General features: G+C 41.8%; 1 protein-coding gene across 4 annotated transcripts in view; it reads right to left on the bottom strand.

The window, feature by feature from the left end:
* KCNIP1 (potassium voltage-gated channel interacting protein 1) overlaps window positions 1–20,562 on the bottom strand; it is a 566,415-nt gene that overhangs the window by 330,705 nt on the left and 215,148 nt on the right. The gene's annotated exons all lie outside the window — the stretch shown is intronic.

Raw genomic sequence — 20,562 nt, 5'->3', positions numbered from 1 at the left:
AATGGAAAATAATAGTGAACCAGCTGTCAAAGTTGTGGTTCTGCAGAAAGCTAATTCCTGCTGATTAATGGTCTTGCTAAAAAGGCAGGAAAGAGCAGTCACTTAAAACTCTTCCCAGCCAGAGGACTGGGGAAAGCAATTGCTTTCCTCACAAAAAATAAACAAATAATAACCAACAGCTAGTAAACTACACCATGTCCATTGTCCCTATGCTTCTCTTACATGTCATGTACAGAAATGGCATGTGTATTTTAAAAATGTGAATCACAGCTATGTTAACTTGTGCAAAATACTAGCTGACAGCAGTGCACCACTCTCTTTCCCCTAGAAAATATACTATGTGACAGGCATCATCATTATCTGAATTCCGATCAATTCCCTTTACTATTCACATTCACATTCCTGCTCCAACCATATAACACTATCTAAATGTCACTCTTCAACTGAGGCCTTTGTACTTCTAAGATTTCAGGGAAATCCAGATTACACTATGTGTTGGTATTGACCATTTTGGTCAGAATATGATGTAGATTGTCTATTTCACACTAAGAATGAAAAATGTACAAAGGGTAGAGGGAAGTCAGCCTAATTAAGCAAGCAAGTCAGAGCACAGGAGTCAGTTTGCTGATCACACATCCTTTTAAGAGAGCAGCATTTGTGATAATATTTCAATGTATTGTGGAAATACCCTGTTCTACAGCAGAAAAATGTATTCTATCTTAGTTCTATAAGTCATTTTTATATTATAAGTATTATTAAAACAAACATTAACCAAATTTGATACACCAAACAACTTTGATGGACATTAAAAACTATAGATTTCAGATCAATAATAGGGTGAAAATGATTCCCAAATAAAATTTAGAGTGGGTTGTGTGTTTTTTCTGGAATAAGGAACACTTTGCATATATTGTTAGAAATATATATATATCATTTTACTGCCTCAAGACCTCCCTCCCAAAGGATGTAAGGCTAAGTTGTGCCCCCAAATATATTTGGATTTTATATGATTTAAACTGATGCTTTGTACTGTGGAGGTTTTTTCTTCTTCTTATGGACTATCACACCCACCCTTGCTTTTCATCTGAAATTACGGCACGGGACTTAAAATAATGCAAATCCATGCAAACTACACCTCACATAGCCTTATTGAATATACCTTCTTACATATCAAAATACCAAAGTCACAGTAATACCTTTATTAGACTCAACCAAAAAATCACAAACGATGCAATATTTAGTCTGAGCAGGGCATGAATGACAGAAGCTACTCTACCAGCTTGATTACAGCTAGAGATGGTTGAAATCTCCCTAAGAAATAACATCTTTCGTCTTCCCTTGAAATTCCTGCACATGTTTCTCCTGGTGCTTCACCTGAACTGCTGTGACAATTAAAGATGTGGCCAACATTCTTAAATATCTCTTGCAGTAATATTTGAACCCAATATTGGAACAACATTGCTTTACCATCTCTCAAAATTCCTAAAGTGGCTTTGCCTAAGCAAAACCTTCCAAATTCCCCTCAACTATCTATTTATTCAAAACTCAGTGGGTACTGACAATGATACAAAGGATGAAATTCACAACCTCGGTATTGCACAGAGCACCTAATTCGGCCTCCTTTCAGTCTCACTGCCATTCAATGAGAGATCCTTTGTGTGACATTGCATCCTGTTACTCACATTTTGCATGCATCTTTCAAGCGAAATTTGTATTTTTGTGTACACTTTTTGCATACATACACACACACACACACACACACACACACACAAACATTCAGAAGTACAGAGAAATCCCACACACGATCCCACACAACTTTCCACATCATGACTCACGCATTTTGGGTGACAGCACTGCAATGCTAAAACATGAACATGTGAAATGAATTGCCATACGTAGTTAATTACACAGAAGAAATGCCACAGGGAAAAACAAGTGGAAATTAACTCCTTTCATAATGCTTTTTGGCATTTGTTGGACTGCACCCAAAAATAAAAGCATTTGATTGGCATAGGCCAATTCAGCCGACCACCTACGTGGAGAATGGTGGGAAATACACTGCCAGCTTTTGTGAGGAAATCATGAAGGGTACTAGCAGAGTGGAGCTGAACCCGTTTCCAAGATGTCTGTCATTCTTGTAGCTTCAGTGCTAGAGTCTGAGTATGGCAGCTGCTGTTCTCACAGAGCACCATGCTTTTCTGGGTGGATGAGAGCCTTAACAGTTGGTTTTAATTTTTCTTGTATTTTTCATTAAAATCTGGCTTTAGCATAATTTTACCATAGAAAGGTAGTTTTGTATTGCCCAAAGAAAAAATAAAAATAAACTGGGAGTACATCTGCCACTGACAACCTGACCCCACTTGCATCCCCAGTGCCTGCTCACCAATGTACATAGCAGCCTCATTTACAACCTACCAACTCTTATCTCCATGTTCCATCCAAACCTCCCCCTCCTCTGCCTCTCAAGCAGACCCATGAGAGCTTTTTCTGAGCCCAGGGCAGGAGTCTTGTTAAAACAAAATTACTGAACTCAAACAAAAAAGCAGCCAGTCCCTAGTGGGGCCACACAGCAGGCTTAGCCCTCCAAGGCCAGGGACAGAGGCAGATTTAGGGGACTGCAATTGGTTCAGTTGCACTGGGTTCAGAGCCTCGGGGAAGCAGCAACTATGTTGTAGACAGGAAGAGGCAAGGAGGCATTGAATTTGGGTACCTCAAGGTCCACCACTGCCCAGGCCAAGTATACCCAGCTACCTCCTCCTCTGAACGGGGCCTGCTCTCAAGCTTGGTGCAATCTGCTCTGACCCAATCTATTGCTCTTGAGGTTGCTTGTGGATCAGAACACAACACTTAATTGGATTGCACATTGGATTATGGGTTGCAGTCTATTTTATATTAAAATATATGTACAGAATGTGTATTTTATGGATGAATGCACTGAAAAACATTTGAAAATGTGGCTGCTTTGTTTAAAAAATGCTTATCCTACATTGAAAGTATAAACAAAAAGCCTACAATTCAAATGTAGACTTATTGTGTGTCATTTCAAGAAATCCACAGAAAATGGGATGGAATGGACCAGTGATGGAGTGTTGGAACAACTGAAACATGATGGAATTGGTTGCTCATCCCTAACCTCAGTTCTCTGCTTGGGTCAAATAAGAGAGTTATTTTTTTAAAAAAGTTTCTCAATATGAAATGCCGGGGGGGGGGGGGGACTAAAATCACCATCACCCATGAAAACTAAAATCACCATCACCCATTCTAAGGCAAAGCAACACTGCACATGCTTGAGATCATGTAGAGTAAAAAATGAAGGACGAAGGAGTGACCTCACATATACCCACAGCAAGGCAGGGTTGTCACTGCATAGCCATATACCGTTTCCCCAAAAATAAGACATACCCATAAAATAAGCCGTATCAGGATTTCTAAGCATTTGCGCAATATAAGCCATACCCCAAAAATAAGACATAGTGATAGGCACAGTTCTGGAGGGCGCCAAGGAAGAGGCGAGGCTGGACACATAATTAAAAATAAGACATCCCCTGAAAATAAGCCATAGTGTGTCTTCTTGAGGAAAAATAAATATAATACAGTGTCTTATTTTCGGGGAAACACAGTATATGGCTGTGGCGGCAACAGCATTTTAAAAAGCAAAGGAATGAAGCCCCAAAGCCAACCCACCCATGTGGCTAGGTGAGGCAACTGCCTCAGGCGAAATGATCCACAGGGGCAGTAGATCCAGTGTCCAAGGAATGCATCACCCATTGCTGCTGCTGCTGCAACAGCTGCAGTGTGTTTCTTGGAGGCCAGATCTATCGCCTCCTCAACAGCCCCCCCACGCCACCTGTACAGTGGACTCTTGGTGAATATGAGGCTCCTATCCATGTCCCTGATATAGCTCTTCACTCACCCATTCTTCCCTCTCAGGGGGAACATATTGTGGTTCCTGAGGCACCAAAAGGACTTGGGCTGGCCCTGCCTAAAGCCTTACAGGGCCAAAACATGACACAGGAATGAGGGAGGTAGAATGGAAGCTGATGAGTGAGGAGATATCAAGCAACATACACACACAAATTGGAGATGCAGGGCACAAATACACACACAAAACAGTAGTGGGATAGTGAATTTATGGCTCAAAACAAAGGGGGAGGGTGTCAGCAGTGGCAGCCACAGTGAGTGCAATCGACAGGTGTCACCAGGGAGAGTTTTCAAAAGAGTGTGTTGGCAATCTAGCCTCCTGGTAAGCATGTGAGCAGATACTTTATCAGCAAGGGAATAACCTGGTGTTTTCTTCAGGTTGGGGCTAAATGTAGATCTCAACACTAAGGTGTTAAGAATTGCTAGTAGCCAGTTCCTGCACAGGTCTACTTGATTCATGTTTCTTCCTCCCAGGTAAATGTGTTCTGAAGTGAAATTCTGTGAATTTCCTCTCTAACTTTTACTTAACAATTTCATGTAGTGTTTAACTTGAATGACTCCTTTAATACTTCCAGATTTACCTCCCAACACAACACTCACTCTGCCCTCCATCACCACAATCAAATGAGCACAATAATGAGCAGAATAAAACACACACCCTCAGTGATCATTGTCATCAACATCATCCTGCACCCAAAGAATGGGGTAACACCAACCCACCCCTGCAGTGGGGATATGCTGCAATGTGTTTCTTGCTGGTCCCTCTTGTCCCTCTATAACTACATTTAATTTCAAGTCCCAACCCTATTGGTATCAGTAACAGAAAAAAATAATTTTGGAGTTGCACAAGGGATGTGTACTGTGCTCAGGTCCTGTTTGGGTTTCCCATAGGCATGCGGTTTGCCACTGTGAGAATAGAATGCTGGACAGACAGGGCTCTTTTTATGCTCATATGTGTGCAAAAATGATTTTGAGATGTATAGGAGCTACCAGGGGATGAGGAAATAATACAGGTGTAGGATGGGAGTACTGAGCGTGTGAAGAAAGCACAGGGGATTTAGGAGCTAATCATATATAATTAGATTCCTAGGATACAGGTATTTGGAAGACTTTTGAAGTTTAGACTTCAAAAAAATGTAGAGGGTTCTAAGCATTTGAATAAATATGGGATTTAAACAGAGTCTTGGGGAAAGTAATATATAAACAGCAGTTTTGGAAACTGATACAAATTTTCCATTGGAAACATCATAGACAGCCATTTTGTCATTCTTTTCCTCTGAGTACCCTTCATTGAGCGGCATAATAAATTCTTTTTTCATAATTTTCTCAGAGCAAAATTTCCTACTTCCTTTCTACAAGCATTTTAAATGGCTGTTGAACCCCCCCCCCACCTTACTTACATCTCCTAGCTAGCTGCATAGCAAAGATGATCATCTTAAGCAAGAGACAAATAACAGTAACAGTAAACTTCTGTCTGGAGCAGAGCCCATCCATCATTGGAACATCAGGGCATAGCACAAATTTATCTGGCAGCACAAAATGTACTGACAGGATACAGCTGGCAAATCTGTCCACTGCAAGGATGCAAGTTATTGCTGGACACACATCAACAGTTAGATAATTAGATTAGTTTACTAGGCATAACTAGGTGGTTTCCTGTTATCACTATTTATTTTGACAAATGACAGCTTTCATTTGCCCCAACTCCTGGCTAACAAATAATGTCCACTAAGCAATGTGCATTGCACTATCCAGTACAGACACTTAGTGATGCACCCACATAGTTCCTCAATCTGTCATTTCAGAATCTTCAGGCAACCTTCTCTCACTTAGGAAAGCAGCAAAACAATGCCTGTGTGGTGTAGTGGTTAGTAGCGGTAGACTCCTAATCTGGGGAACCGGGTTTGCGTCTCCGCTCCTCCACATGCAGTTGCTGGGTGACCTTGGGCTAGTCACACTTCTCTGAATTCTCTCAGCCCCACCTACCTCACAGGGTGTCTGTTGTGGGGGAGGAAGGGAAAGGAGAATGTTAGCCGCTTTGAGACTCCTTCGGGTAGTGATAAAGTGGGATATCAAATCCAAACTCTTCTTCTGCTGCTGCTGTAGCTCAGATCTGTGGTTTTTTTATATCATCACATAAAGATTCTTAATCCCATAGATCACATTATATGGATTATTAAGCAGTATTTTATAGAGGTATTATGTTGCATGGTTAGCCCATAATGATCCCCACAAACATGAAAACCACGTATGCATCTCATGGTGTAGCTGTCCTCCCCCTGGTAATCGCCTATGAGATTGAACTAATTGTTTAAACAAAACAAGTGGGATGAAGAACATGAAGCTTCATCACTTAGTTGTAGACTGTTCAATGCACTTCTTTGCCCTGACCTTTGATTTTGTATCTTACTTACCCATTAAATAAAGTTGTTGTTGCTGTTGTTGTTTTATTTGTGCCCCAGTTACAAACTTATTCTAAACATGTCCTGGGACATTATGGTGAAGGGTGGGGGTAAGAAAAGTAATAAGTAACAGCAGGGGCGTACCCAGGATCAAAACTAGGGGGGGCAAGGGGCGGGGCCAAGGCACGGGGGGCACAAAGTGGGAACGTGGGCGGGGCTACAGAATCCAGGTGAATCTGACTCCGGTCTCACCTAGGCGCTGCGAAGCTTTTTGCAGTCGGAGGCTCCGGGGCTCCGCTGACAGCATGCAGCCAGGGCGCTCGCTCTGGCCCGCCGGGCTGCCCCCAGTGCACTATGGCCAGGACCCCAGCGGAGTGCGCAGCCGTGGGCAAGAGTGGCACCACCGGCAGGGCTGGTGGGCGGACACGGAGCACAGCGGAGCATGAGTTTTGCATGCCCGCCCGCCCCGCCGTGCCCTCCAGCTTCCCGTCGCACTCTCTGGTTCCCCGCCGCCCTTGGCCTTGCCGGAGGGCGCAATGGGGAGCTGGAGGGAGGGTGTGGCGCGGTGGGCAGGAACGCCTTTGCCTCTGCCCACCAGCTCCGCCGGCAGCGCCACTCTCGCCCACGGCTGCGCCGGCCCTGCTTCTAAGGGGGACAGCTGCCCCCTCTGCCCCATGCTGGGTACACCCATAAGTAACAGCAGCATCAAAGAATAGGTGCTTTGCTGGTCTTCCCCTCTCAATCTAGATCTATGGCACCACATATAAGTACGGTAGGTGTGTGTGTTTGAGGGGTGGGGCTGGAGGGTTAAATTAAACTCTATATTAAAAAGGGACCAAAATATATATTTCATAGATATTATACAATGGACTAAAGTCATTGTAAGTTAACTATCTAGCGCATGGCTTCTGTGCACAATTTCTCTTTCATCTCACCATTCATTAGCTCTCAGCTGCTTCCTCCATTACCAAGACATAGAAACACTATGCAATTCTAGTGCAAGTAGCTCCTTATATTGCACCTATGAGCTGGGAGATGTTAGGCAAAAAGGTGCAACTATTAACCAGTGCTTTAAGGAGATTTAAGAGTGGGATTAATTTAACCAGCCATGTCAACAAAAGCCCTACACAAAGACTTCCACTTGTGCAATGGGGCTTTCCCCCTCTCCACTCCCTGAAATTGGCTCTGAAGGTGTTGAAAGAACCTTCAGAACAGGAAGGAAAGAATAGAGGGGGATTGTTCCCTCTGGTTTGTACAGACAGAATGAGTGGAAGAGTGTTACACTGAATTTCACCCAATCTGTTCATATAAACTTCAAACCGCAGAGATGATATCATCCAGAATGTTTTTTTCTCTCCACAAAAACAATTATGACAATAAAATTGAATTTTTTAAAAAAAAAAACAAAAAAAACCAAATTGATTATTTAGAAGTCTGATCCTGCCACACTTACGTACTCACGTAGAGCAGCAGTATCATAGAAAATAATAGGCAAGACAGTTTGGGAAGATCTATTGAAAAGGTAATAAAACACTTTATTAGTATAGCTGTACAGGCCCAAAAGGGACGCGGGTGGTGCTGTGGTCTAAACCACAGAGCCTAGGCTTGCCGATCGGAAGGTCGGCAGTTCAAATCCCCATTATGGGGTAAGCTCCCGTTGTTCGGTCCCAGCTCCTGCCCATCTAGCACTTCAAAAGCACATCATGTGCAAGTAGATAAATAGGTACCGCTCTGGTGGGAAAATAAACAGCGTTTCCGTGCACTGCTCTGGTTCACCAGAGCTTAGTCATGCTTACTCATGCTGGCCACATGACCTGGAAGCTGTCTGCAGACAAACACCAGCTCCCTCGGCCTATAGAGCTAGATGAGCACATAACCCCAGAGTCGTCTGCGACTGGACCTAATGGTCAGGGGTACCTTTACCTTTACAGGCCCAAAGCAACAACTCTCTCTGGATCTTGAAAGCTGCCCCAAATAATCTTCGACATTTCTTTCATGATTTTGAAAGTGGAAATAAAAATGCTGAAGAGTGCACGAAAAAATGAGCCCAGTAGCAATGGGGTCATTTGAAGCTGAATATAAAAAATGGGTAATATGACCAGGAATGTGGAAGCTCCTTTGCTTTGTCTATACATAATAAATATTCTGGGAACTAACATAAAACCACATCATTTACATTTAATAGCTGAATAGGACAAAGCATTTTGAATGTTCAGCAAAAGGAAGAACAATGCATCATACGCAAGTAAGAATTGATGAGGTTTTTTTCCTTGGCAAAAAAATGAAAAAAAAATGATAAACAACTCTTAAATCCAGGCATTTCAGTATCACTAGCCAGTTCTCAAGTCTGGCATGTGTGCCCAGTAATGAGTGCAGTCATGGGATAGGTTTACACCACCAGTTCACATATAATGATAAATGCAATAAGCTTACAAGCAGGAGAGTCCTCTTCAGTGATGGAACAAAGCAGGGATGTCCAAATACATTTTGCAGCCTGAAGTGAAATACAAGGTGGCACCACTCTCATTCCATACACAGAAGCTGACCCAGACTTGTATTTTGGCACCGGTGATGGCCCAACAATTCCCCCCCCCCCACTCAAGGGCAGTAAGTTAGCACGAGTGAGTGCATGAATAAGGGCTCAAGGCAAGCTACACTGCACCCACAGCTCTATCATCCAATATCTGGTCCTCACACCTTGCCCCACACTCCAGCGTCTGCCATCTGAAATGATGTTTCATTCTACCTAATGAAATCTATATAGGGTTGAACAGACAGATCTTTCCCATGATCCAGTTTCATATGACCTTCTTCACATTGTAAATGAAAGCAAGCAAAGAAACAAAAATCACCAAGTGAAGAAGATAGTCATGCTTTTTAAAACTTTCTTTTGAGTTATAATGGCTAGCAGGCACTAAAATAAGACATCAGACTGAGGCTAAAGGCCCAGTGTTTGCTCATTCATAAGCATGGAGCAAGCCAGAAGAGCAGTGGCATAGTCACTTGTTAATTTCTGAATATATTCTCATTTCTTGGTCCGTAGTGGAGTATTTCCATTTTACAAAAGAAATACCGAAACAGCAGATATTACATTTACTTGTTCAAGGTGGAATGACATTTGTAGCACAATAAAGTAGGGGATATGTTAAATTAATTCAGAATCCTCTGTTTGTACATATGCACCCTGACTCCCACAAAATAGTCTTCAGCTCAACACTGTTTGAACTTTCATATAAATCTGTAAATGACTGACAGGTGAAAATCCTTTGGGTTTTTATTCTCAGCAGTCAGCCAAAGATACTGTACTGTGAAGTTCTTAAGAGGAAAGTGCTACATCAAAACTACATATGGAATATTTGGGGAGCGGGGAAACCACCCACAAATGTCAGTCAAATGTTACTTCCTGCTTCAGTTCAAGGCCAAAAGGCCAAGCTAGAATGGTAAGAAAAAAAATTCTGCTATCAGGGATGACAAGACAGGGATAAAAGAAGAAATTTAAAAAGAACATTTTTTTTTAAAAAAAAGCTTATTTGGCTGCATCTCCTAGCATCTATTTGTGCTTTAAAAGCACTCAGATGAGAAGTGCCAAATCACCAACTGGTAATTCAGGTCACTGAGCAGATCTGCACCGATTTGTTGACACAGTGGTCATCCGGCAGACTATTTTTGCTTCCTAGCAGTATTCTACCTTTTGCCACAGAACTGTGGTCAGGAACATAATGGCTGTTACAAAGCCTAAGGTATGTACCTTCTCCTCCTGTCAGGTTAAATTACATCAGGCAAAGAAAGAAAGCAGAACAAAAAATGATTTTGTTTATGCAGATCTTAACTTGTTTTGTTTTTTTTTAATATCAAAATGGATCTGAAAAAATAATACCTGCACTGGTTACCAGTAGTGGTTTATAAAGCATATATGCCTCATTGTGTGTAATGCTTATTTAACTTGGCTTTAAATTATAGCAAATGCATTAAGTAGAAGTACCATACTATAAGAGAGCTGAAACTAGGAGGGGAATACACAGATACAGATACACTCACAGAGTGACAAGGATCTGTCTCCTTTGAAATCTCAGTCTGGTACAGAATGCACAAAGGAGAGATGGTTGAAGAGGATGCTTTCTTCAGGGCTAAATTGCAGCTTAATGTTTTGCCACTGTTACAAATCTGGCCAACATATTAGACACTTGTACTCATCTTAGATTTAAAAACAAACAAAGAAAGAAAAGCAGCACATGTTGATGGCACTACAGAAACAGCAGCTTGAAGCAAACATTCAAGATTTCGTACTACCAGCATTCTAAACTCTGGCAGAAATCCCACACACAGGCAGGCTGCTTAAAAATATCATAGGTTTCAATACAATTTTACTCTGTGCAAGATTGCAGTCTAAATCTCTAACAAGGGCATCCACCCAAACAGCTTTAAGCTCCGATGGCAATAATGGTTCAGTATGTGTCACTGTCTATCCCTCCCCTGGGTGCAGAGTATATATTGGGGATGCACTTCACTGATTACATAAAGCAAAAGAACCAGGAAGTTTCTTCTGTCCATGCCTGTCTGTCTAGCACGTGCCTCACACTCTGAATAGAAATGTGTCATACTTTAATCAGGCTCCATTTCCAAAGATGTGGAAATTGCAGTGGGTTAGAAAGGGTCATTAAGCAGCTGAACTGGCCAGATGAGGCTGCAATCCTTTCTTTCAAGAGGATGAGTGGACTGCAAAGAAAGACAGGGCTCCTTTACCTTTCAAGTGCTGTGTGGAAGAAGGCAGTTTCAGGTGGGTTTTTCTTGCCCCAACATAACAAGCCATAACTGCTTCTACATGACTAGTCAAGGAACAGGGGCTTTGCCTTCATTTAAAACTTACTGTAGAAATTGGAGTTCTTGGTGAAGTCCAGAAATAAACAGTAAATTTGCAAGAACTCGGGCCAGAACTTGGCATCCTACACAATGAACCCATCACGTGAATCAGTCCTCACAGGGATAGGAAATGTTCCTCTGATGTTGTGAGCCTCTGAATACATGATTATCCACCAATTATCAAGGCTAATTGCTAGTGCATCAGTGCTGCTTGCTCTCAAGGGCACATTCCACCTGACCCTAATTGATCTTCAATTATGTTATTCAATATTATATTTTTACACCCATTGTGTTGCTTTCTCCCCCTCCACCCGCACCCTGTCCTTGATCATCTTAAATTTGCTAAGCCTTCACTTGTAATTTGCATTTATTCTGAAGATTGCATCAAGCAAGCATGCTCTCCACCCACACTCCCCATATCCTGCTACTTGGATTTGTCTGCTGGCTATAGGAATTATTTTTAGCAATAATTCAAACGGATTATTTTTAATTTCATTGGAGTGAACCCTGGTTTGTTTTATACTCTTAAGTAATCTTAACAGCTCTCTGAGAACAGGAAAGAGACATAGTTGCCAGCGCCAGCTGAGGAACAAAAACAATGAGCCCAATTTGCATAAATAGATGGATCCAAATTAGAGAGATGCTGAAAACCCTGCATTGCAGGTCTCCCTTATTGGTGAAGATACACAACTGCTGGGGTACATCCCTTGCTGCTACCCATTTCCGTGGAGACCTAAGAACTCAAAAGAGAGAATGAAAGGAAGATTCTACACCCTTGTTATGAGTGCTAACTGCTTATTCATATTTATGCAAACACACTGCTGCTGCTTCTCCCAGTGAGAAGGAGGAACTCTTTAATGCATTCCTCATTTTTGAGCCCTATTTATACCCACATTTATTATGATAAACATAACTTTCTCTATGTGGGATTCTGGTAATTCTAAGAGGTTATCCAGATGGTTTCCTTTGGAGACAGAGAAAGATATAATTGAAACCATTACTCCCTTGAGGCATTTGTTCTTCATAGTCAAGAAATGCATGGAATACAGCTGTGCTGATCTCACCCCAAGCATTGCTGTTACTCCTCACTGCCTCTGCCTTCCCAACTTCCACATACTGGAGAGGACTTCTGAAGGGGGAGTCTGTGCACATATTCAGCTAACAAACATAGGCTCCCCCAAGCCCATGTGATCATGGCTCCTGATCATATGGAGGACCCTACACTGTAGAGCTGAGAGTGTAGGCTACCCATTCAGGTCTTATCTTTAATGTGCTGAGGTCAGTAGGGCAGACACAAGTGGGTCAGCAATGATGGAGGCAGAGCTGGTACATGCAGCCCTGATTCCCCTCTAGGCATTACTGGGTAGCAAATATTTCAGGGGGCTAACATTAAAATAGAAGCCAAGAGAAACAAAACACAAAAAGAGAAGGCTGTCAACAATTGTACCAAAATCTAACCAAAGGACCAGAAATACTGCAAAGAGACTGTTTGATTTTGCAGCAAGCAAGTAAGTAACAAATAAGCAAGTCAGGCCTAAATCCATGTACAGTGGTACCTCGGGTTACAGGCGCTTCAGGTTACAGATTGCATTAACCCAGAAATAGTACCTCGTTAAGAACTTTGCTTCAGGATGAGAACAGAAATCCTGCAGTGGCACAGTAGCAGCAGCGGGAGGCCCCATTACTAGCTAAAGTGGTACCTCAGGTTAAGAACAGTTTCAGGTTAAGAACGGACCTCCAGAACGAATCAAGTTCTTAACCCGTGGTACCACTGTGGTGTGGGAAAGCTGTAATTAAATATTCTTATTAAAAAACAAAACAGAAACTTTAAAGCAGTGTGCACATGCACACTTTAGCCTCCTTTGGATCTCTGCAGGGGTGTGCAGTAATTTGCTGTTTTGCAGAACCATGCGGGTCCCCCCCCCCCCCCGGTGAATATGGTTGTGGGCTGTGTGGGGAGTAAGATATAAATCTGCTTGGATAAATGAAACAAACCATTTTCCTCCTTGCCTGTAGGCTGCCCTAGTATGGTGGTGTTCTCTCCATCCAGTACATTTCTGACATACCCAATTTACTATCATAAGCTGTGGTATGCAATAGGGAAAATAAGATGAGCACTGAGAGAACAAGTCAAAGGCTACACACACGGCCTCCTTAGTCATGAAGTGGTGAGGGTGGCTGCATAATACATACAGCTGAAGAAGGAAGTTGGAATAGTGATACTCTTACTCTTTATCACTTCTTCTTTCTGCACCAGATTAAGTTTGTTTGATGTGACTTTACCCAGAACCCATGTGGGCACATGCACTGGCGGAGCTTCATTCTCCGGCACCAGAGGCGGAGAGCGGGCGGGGGTGGGGCTTGCACGCGTTCTGGGGGCATGGCGCTCCGCCCGTAGGGGCATGCCGTACATTCTGGGGGCGTTGTGCGCTGCCCGTAGGGGCAGGGTGCACGTTCTGGGGGCGGGGCGTCCAGCGTGGGTGGGGGGAGCTTCCGCCATGGCGCCCTCGGGATTGCACTGTATGGGGCGGAGCGCCCCATCGCCCCTCCCTTCCTACGCTCCTGGGCACATGCTCTCTAATTTTCCTGTCTCTCGGCAAGGGGCCAAACCAGGATTGAACAGTGATTAGAGGAGTAGTGCCCATAGCACTTGACTAAAAATACAAATGCACACATAGGTCTAAAAAAGATTGACCACCAATGTATATATATGGCAGCATTTTGCTGAATTAGTTATGCAGCTCTCCTAGAGCCATTTATCTGCTATCCTGCAATACCAGCCCAAATAGGAACTCCATAACTAGGATAGACTCTAGTGTGCCACATACAATTTTCAATGCAGTGTGAAGTTCTGCACAGATCAAACCAACTTCAGTCTAGCATTCTTCTCAAATTAACATTCAGCTAGACCAGACTATTTTAAATTGCTTTTCCTATGCTTTGGTCCTGATTATGCCCTGTTAAGTGTTTCTGATTATTCATATAAGAGAGTTTTTCAGTGAAGTATTAAGCTACATAATGTATATTGTCTGCCTTACTATGATATCCTTTTGGGGGTCCTATTCAATTAGTCGCACCACCCTAATACCATATCAACATGCATGAGTGAGATCTCATGCCCTTCATTCTTAAGTACTGATATGGAACATTGGTGGTACCAATGGTCACGAAGAGTCGGATACAACTAAACGACTAAACAACAACAACAACAAATATATATATATATATATATATATATATATATATATATATATATATATATAGCAAAACTCATTAATGTAACCCGGATATGTCCTGGCTTCATTTTGTCACCACAAAGTTTTTTTTAAAAAATCAGCAAGGTTAAATCAAATTTGGCTGCACAGATTTAAAAAACAAATGACAAATGAGCCAGTAATATCAGAAAGACTACAAAATGTTCTATAGCATAAATTTTCAGTGGGCCAAAGTCCATTTCATCAGATGCAGTCTCTGAGATCACAAAGAAGTAACGTCTCTTGTCAGAACAGATTAACATGATTATGTTTCTGGAATTACTTTATTCAGGATACTTTTAAACAATCCTGGAATATCAAGCCATTTTAGCATGGATATTGCCTGACACTGTTGCTTTCTCCATTTGAAATGGCATATAGATTGTGGCTTTGGCCTTAAAGTGATCATTTTTCACTATCCTACGGTGATTTAGCAGCATAGGTTGGGGTGGAGATAGCATACTGAGCAACATTCCCAATGCTTCCTTTTTCAAAAAATTGCTAGTAAATCTGAAAAGCCTCCCTGCTGGAAATGTGAAATACACGCTGTCTTGAGAAGTGACATATTGCAAGAGTAAAATTCAGTTAGTGCTCATGTTTTGTTTGTTATGATGCTATTCAAAAGCAATTTCCCCCCCATCTTGAGCATTGATCACGAACATTTGTCAGATTCATTTCCTCTGAGGGGGGGGAGGGGGAAGAGGGAGGGAGGGAGGGTGAGGAGCTCTCTCAATAAGCATTACAGTAATTCAAGAATCTGGCATATGATCCATGTTTACTTTCATGAGAATTAATAAGGCTTCTGTTTGCATAAGTAGTCATACATGCATAAACAGATCGGCACCATCCAACACATGCATCTGTAATCATCCTCACAGTTCAGTCTGTCCAACATAAGTGATGATGATTAGGAAATTGATTTGAGAAGCAGGAAGTGGTGAAGCCCACAAATTCAACACAGCTGACAGAAGACCGTAGCGCTGTGTGGGAAAACAACCATTTCATCTTGTTACTAGATGTTTATGCAATAATTCATATTGCATCTAAATGTGTGGCAAGAAGATACAGATTCCTTTAGCAACACCAAAGCTGGCATACAGAGATAAATGTGAATAGCTTCTTTTCATTCTAGGAAGCATCTCCAGCATTACACAATAATAAACACATTTGTAGATCCACTTTATAGAGAGAGCATTGTTAGATTATTGGAGATCTAGAAATAGTTTTGAACTGCGCAGCTTGTATAACATTAGCTCCATATTTAACTATTTCCATATTTCCATATTTGCTTTCCTATGGTGGCAAAGAAGTCCACAGAAGCCATGATGTGTTTCAAACAAACTTCTTCCACAAATTTAGCCAGCTATGGTGCAGCCCCGACCAAGAGTAACTGGGCATTTAGTGTGGTATCCAAATAAGGGCACCTGCACAGATACAGATGCATGTGCACAGACTCTCCATGCAGGGCATCAATTGGGTAGCATGAAGCTGGATATACAGTTGCATACACAATAGTCTACCCATTCAGGTGTCACTGAACATGCAGATGTTGTAGGAGGGGGCTAGGAGCTGCATGGGCAGTGAGGGCAGCTGAGCCTGGGGTTGCTGCTCCCTATACACATTTAATGTTAGAAGTCTGTGACAAGAAGGTTTATTTGAACACTCCTACTGCTATGCAAGACAGGATGAATTACAGGGTTTTCGGGTGACTGGGAATTCTGTTTTTTTCAGATAAACATCCCTTGAAACTATTAAAAAGAATCAGTGTGACACAAATCACTGAGTCATGCTTTATATGCAGACCTTGGCTGCAGCGACAACAACATGCAACATGTGTTTGGGATTGTCCAAGTTTCTGACTAATGCATTAGTCATGAATATAGCTTGGTTTAAATAAGAAGGCTGTTCTGTGTTATGGAGTCATAACATTGTAGAATTGGAAGGAACCCTGTGGGTCATCTAGTCCAATGCCTTGCAATGCAGGGATAGACCATACATGGCAGAAGGTCATCCAAGCACTGCTTAAAAACCTCTATATTATGTTATCATGAGAGAATAAAATGTGAAATATATGATGAGGAATGAGTACAGATGGTTAAGGTGTGCGAAATTCATGAGCTTTCAGGCTTTCCCAAAATACATTGCTTGCAATGTCTTCAAGGGTCAGTCTGACTTGACAGGGAGTTTATGAGGATTATGGGCCTCATTTCTTTCATAGCTGCCATTGGTGCATTATCTTTCAGTCTGCCTACTATCTGTTTACAAAATTCTTAGTAAGGAGATAGGTTAAGAGTGCATCATTAAAACCTCAATAAAATGCTGCTGGTGAAATCTTTGACCTTTTTTTTTTTACACTAACATAAAAATTACCAGTGGTTTTTCTTCAACTTGCATGCCATGGTTTTTTCCATACTTCCACACAAGACTTGCTTAGCTTTTTGGCTTTCCAGGGACTTCTAGGGGAGGAAGTGGAACATGGAGGACTGACCATCTTCTGACTGTAGGCAGCTTTCCAAGATAATTAAGTGGTGACTGACAATAGCCAGGCATAAATCTCGGCTATCAAAATCACTCTAGAGATAAGAGTGAGCAGGAGATGCTCTGAAAAAGCCACTTCCTATGTCGGGAGATTGAGAAGCTGTTGGCTCCTGGAAACCCAGTGGAGGTGATCAACTTAAGAGCAGAGGAATCAACATCTTGCCTAAAAGGCACGTCAGAGCCCTAATGGGCATAGGGTCCCTTTCTATAACTATCTCTGAGGTTTTTGTAATTCATGACTGAGAGAGGTTTCTCTGTCTGCCAGTGGAAATTTACATCTGATGTATGAGTTACTCTCTGTCTTTAAGAAGAGTCAATCATTAAAGGGCTGAAGGCAGAACAAAAAATGATCTAATTAATTGAACCAATAAAGTTTTAAACAATCAAGGGAGTTCTGAGTGCTAATAATTTTTAATTTTATTATTTTTAATTCTTTGTTTTCACAGCAGAAGTGTTACCTTGAAATCAAAAGTAATTTTGTCACCCCAAGCCTCCTATGTGGGAAAGGAAGGTGTTTTGATAAGCGATAATGCTGTGAAGATCCTGTGGAGACAGGAATTGTAATGAGACTGAGTTGTTAATAAGATCAAGAGCATTCAGTGTGGCAAATATATAACTGGACATTCCAGGGACTGTTGGCATCCTTCAGTAAATGTTTGATGAGCAAACAGAAGTGATTAGAGCCGCGTTTGATGAAATGATGAATGAAAGCAGACTAGAAGATGAAATGGAAAGTGGAATCAAAGAGGACACAGAAGGTGAAATGGTAGAGTTGGAGGCAACAGTGGTACTGGAATGAGGAATGAGACAATCAAATGGTGGAGTTGCGATGTTGGAGGAGTGGGAAGAAGTCATGGATGGAGAAATGAAAAGATGTCTTGAGCTGGCAGAGATAGAGTTGAGAAAGAAAGGACTCTGTGTACAACTTGGAGTGAATTTAGAGGGGAAAGCTATCAAACTCCTGACACTTTAAAAAAAAGTATGGAAGAAGCATAAATGGAAATGATAATTTTTAAAAATCACAATGGAAAACTGTGGCAAATACAACAGGAAATGAGAATGGAAGATATGATCAACAGGCACACTTTAGGCATGAGGCTAAATTTGCACCTCTTTTAGTGACTTAATTTTTGCATAGGGGGGTTAGTGTTTGCAAGCTTGCAAAATAACTGAATGGAAACCATTGAAAAGTGAACTGGTCATATGTGCCTGGCTTCATACCAACCTCTGCAGATCTATGGTTCCTTTTTGAGATATGATATAAAAGAACACTATGGAACTCTGGGAACTAGCTTTTATTTTGACTGCACAGCAGGTGGTATATTGATAGGTACTATAATACCTTCCAACACCCTGTCCTATCCAAATTAAGCCTTTCTTAAGTATAATTAACTTTAGTTAATTCCCCAAAGTCTCCAAGAGTCAATGCATGCAGTAACCAAATTCAACTGACTGTAGGCCAAATGGTGATAATCCAAAGTCTCTCCTAATGAAAAACTGAAAACAAACTCATAATGGCCAATTAGCATAGCTAAATGCTACCACCAACATGCCTCTGAATACCAGTAACTGTGAAACAACAGTAAAAAGACTACTGCCCTCATCATTTCCTGATTGTGGGATTCCCATGGAGCTGTGACGATGAAAACAGACTTCTGGTCTGGATAGGCCTTTGCTCTGATCTAGAAGGCCTGTTATGATCTTGCTCTTGTGGAGCAACACTTTGCTTAGGAAATTGCAATGGTAAAGAAGTTTTGTGTTCTCACAACACCGTCTTCATATGTTTGGAGGTAACAAATTCTTATTACAGACAGCATATGTGGAATTCCTACAAATCAGGAAGAGACTATGTATTAGTGATAGGTTAATTGTCACCCCTCTTCTCATTGAGAATGCAATGAGGTTTGTTGGTGTTATCATATTCTTGAGCTAAAGCAGCTGTCAAAGCAACAAGACATGAGATGCATGTTAGCAAGTAGATGTCAGACATTTCCTGATTAAGGCAACAGAACAAGAGAAGGCAAATAGCAATGTGTAAATGAAACTGCTTAAAACTTGTGGACAAAATGCCGAGAGTCAGGCAGAAAGATGACAAGAGTAGGTATGTGAAGATGCAGTGGGAACAGGAAGGGAAAATCTAACTGAAATTAAATCAAGCAAGTAAAGGAAGCTCAAAGGACGTACTACAAAGGACAAGGTGTTGAACAAGGAGTGAACAAATGCATGTTTGCTGGAGGAATTAGAAATAGATTCAAATAATGAAATTAATTCAGCATAAAATCCTTGGCTATCAAGGGTTGGGGGAGAGATCCATTAAATCCATGGATTTAGAATGGTGAAGAAAACTTGCTGTTAATGGAGAAGAAACAATGAAATATCTAGTGGTAATGGACTAAAATTTGCAAGGACCTGGGTTCATGAAGGATACAAGAAGATGCTATTAAATATCTAGAAACACTGATAAATATCTTTCTGAAGATTGGGCCAAAAACAAAGAACTGAAAACTGGCAGGGTTCCATGGGCAAAATTTCACTGATGGATGTTTACCAAGCCTCATTTGAAAATGTTCCAGACAAAGGGATGTCAAATTTCTCTCGGCAGCTTGCCCAGATTTTAGGTCAGGTCTCAAATGGATGGGGCCATTACACTCACACCAATAAGAAATCCCCCCCTTTTTAAATAGCTCACCAGATGCAATTGCTTCTAGCTATAAACTGCCTTACATTTAATATGTAGCCTGCTGCCACATTTGTACCTTTCCCTTACTCAAAAGTAAGCATTAGGCCCTGATCCAGATCTGGACTGCAGCCCATAGAGAGGTGCAAATGAATACTTCCCATCCCAGCGATGCCTCCTCCCACTTGCCAGGCATGCAACAACCAGGACCAACTAAATTCCTTCCAATAGGATTCAGTCCAGGAGAGTAGAAGGAGCAGTAATTGATGTCATCCTGTGGGTCAAGCATTGATTCTCTATTTCCTATGCCACTGGGATTGCTGATTGAAGGAAAGAAAAAGTTGGGATTCCAACACCACAAACCAGAATCCCCCTGGTGTCAGGAATCAGGGGGTCATTGGTACCGAATACTGTGCCAGTGCTCTCGATAAAGTTGTACTGCACTACCTGAGTCTGGGCACTTTGTCACTGAGAGAGGACACTAGACTACAGTATTTTAGGCTATTGTCTGCATTGGGCTGCTTGCTCTGTTACAGCTTTGTGACAGTTATCCAGTGATGATAACTCACTTATCGGTTATTCAAGTTCCTGGTGGGAGAATTTAACCTTACCTTCACTCACTGGGTGCCTTACAAGGAGGAACAACACAGATTCCCATAAGCACCATTACATCACACACTAAGAACATTTCATCCTGCTGATCTTTCTGTTGTGGTGCACACCACTTGTATCCATCTTTATTCATTATAGTATGCCCCATTAAGTGGAAGAATTAGGCTGTGACCATGCGCATGTGGTTTATCATTATGCCCTGCTGCAGCAACATACGCAGAATGCTGACTGCTGACACATACGCAGAATGCTACTGCTGCGAGGAGGTATTAGGTACCTTGTTAAGGAGCTACCCTTG

This window comes from Zootoca vivipara, chromosome 2 (genome assembly GCF_965207765.1).
Source record: "Zootoca vivipara chromosome 2, rZooViv2.hap1.1, whole genome shotgun sequence".
NCBI classification, from domain to species: Eukaryota; Metazoa; Chordata; class Lepidosauria; order Squamata; family Lacertidae; genus Zootoca; species Zootoca vivipara.
This window is presented reverse-complemented; position numbering and strand designations above follow the sequence as displayed.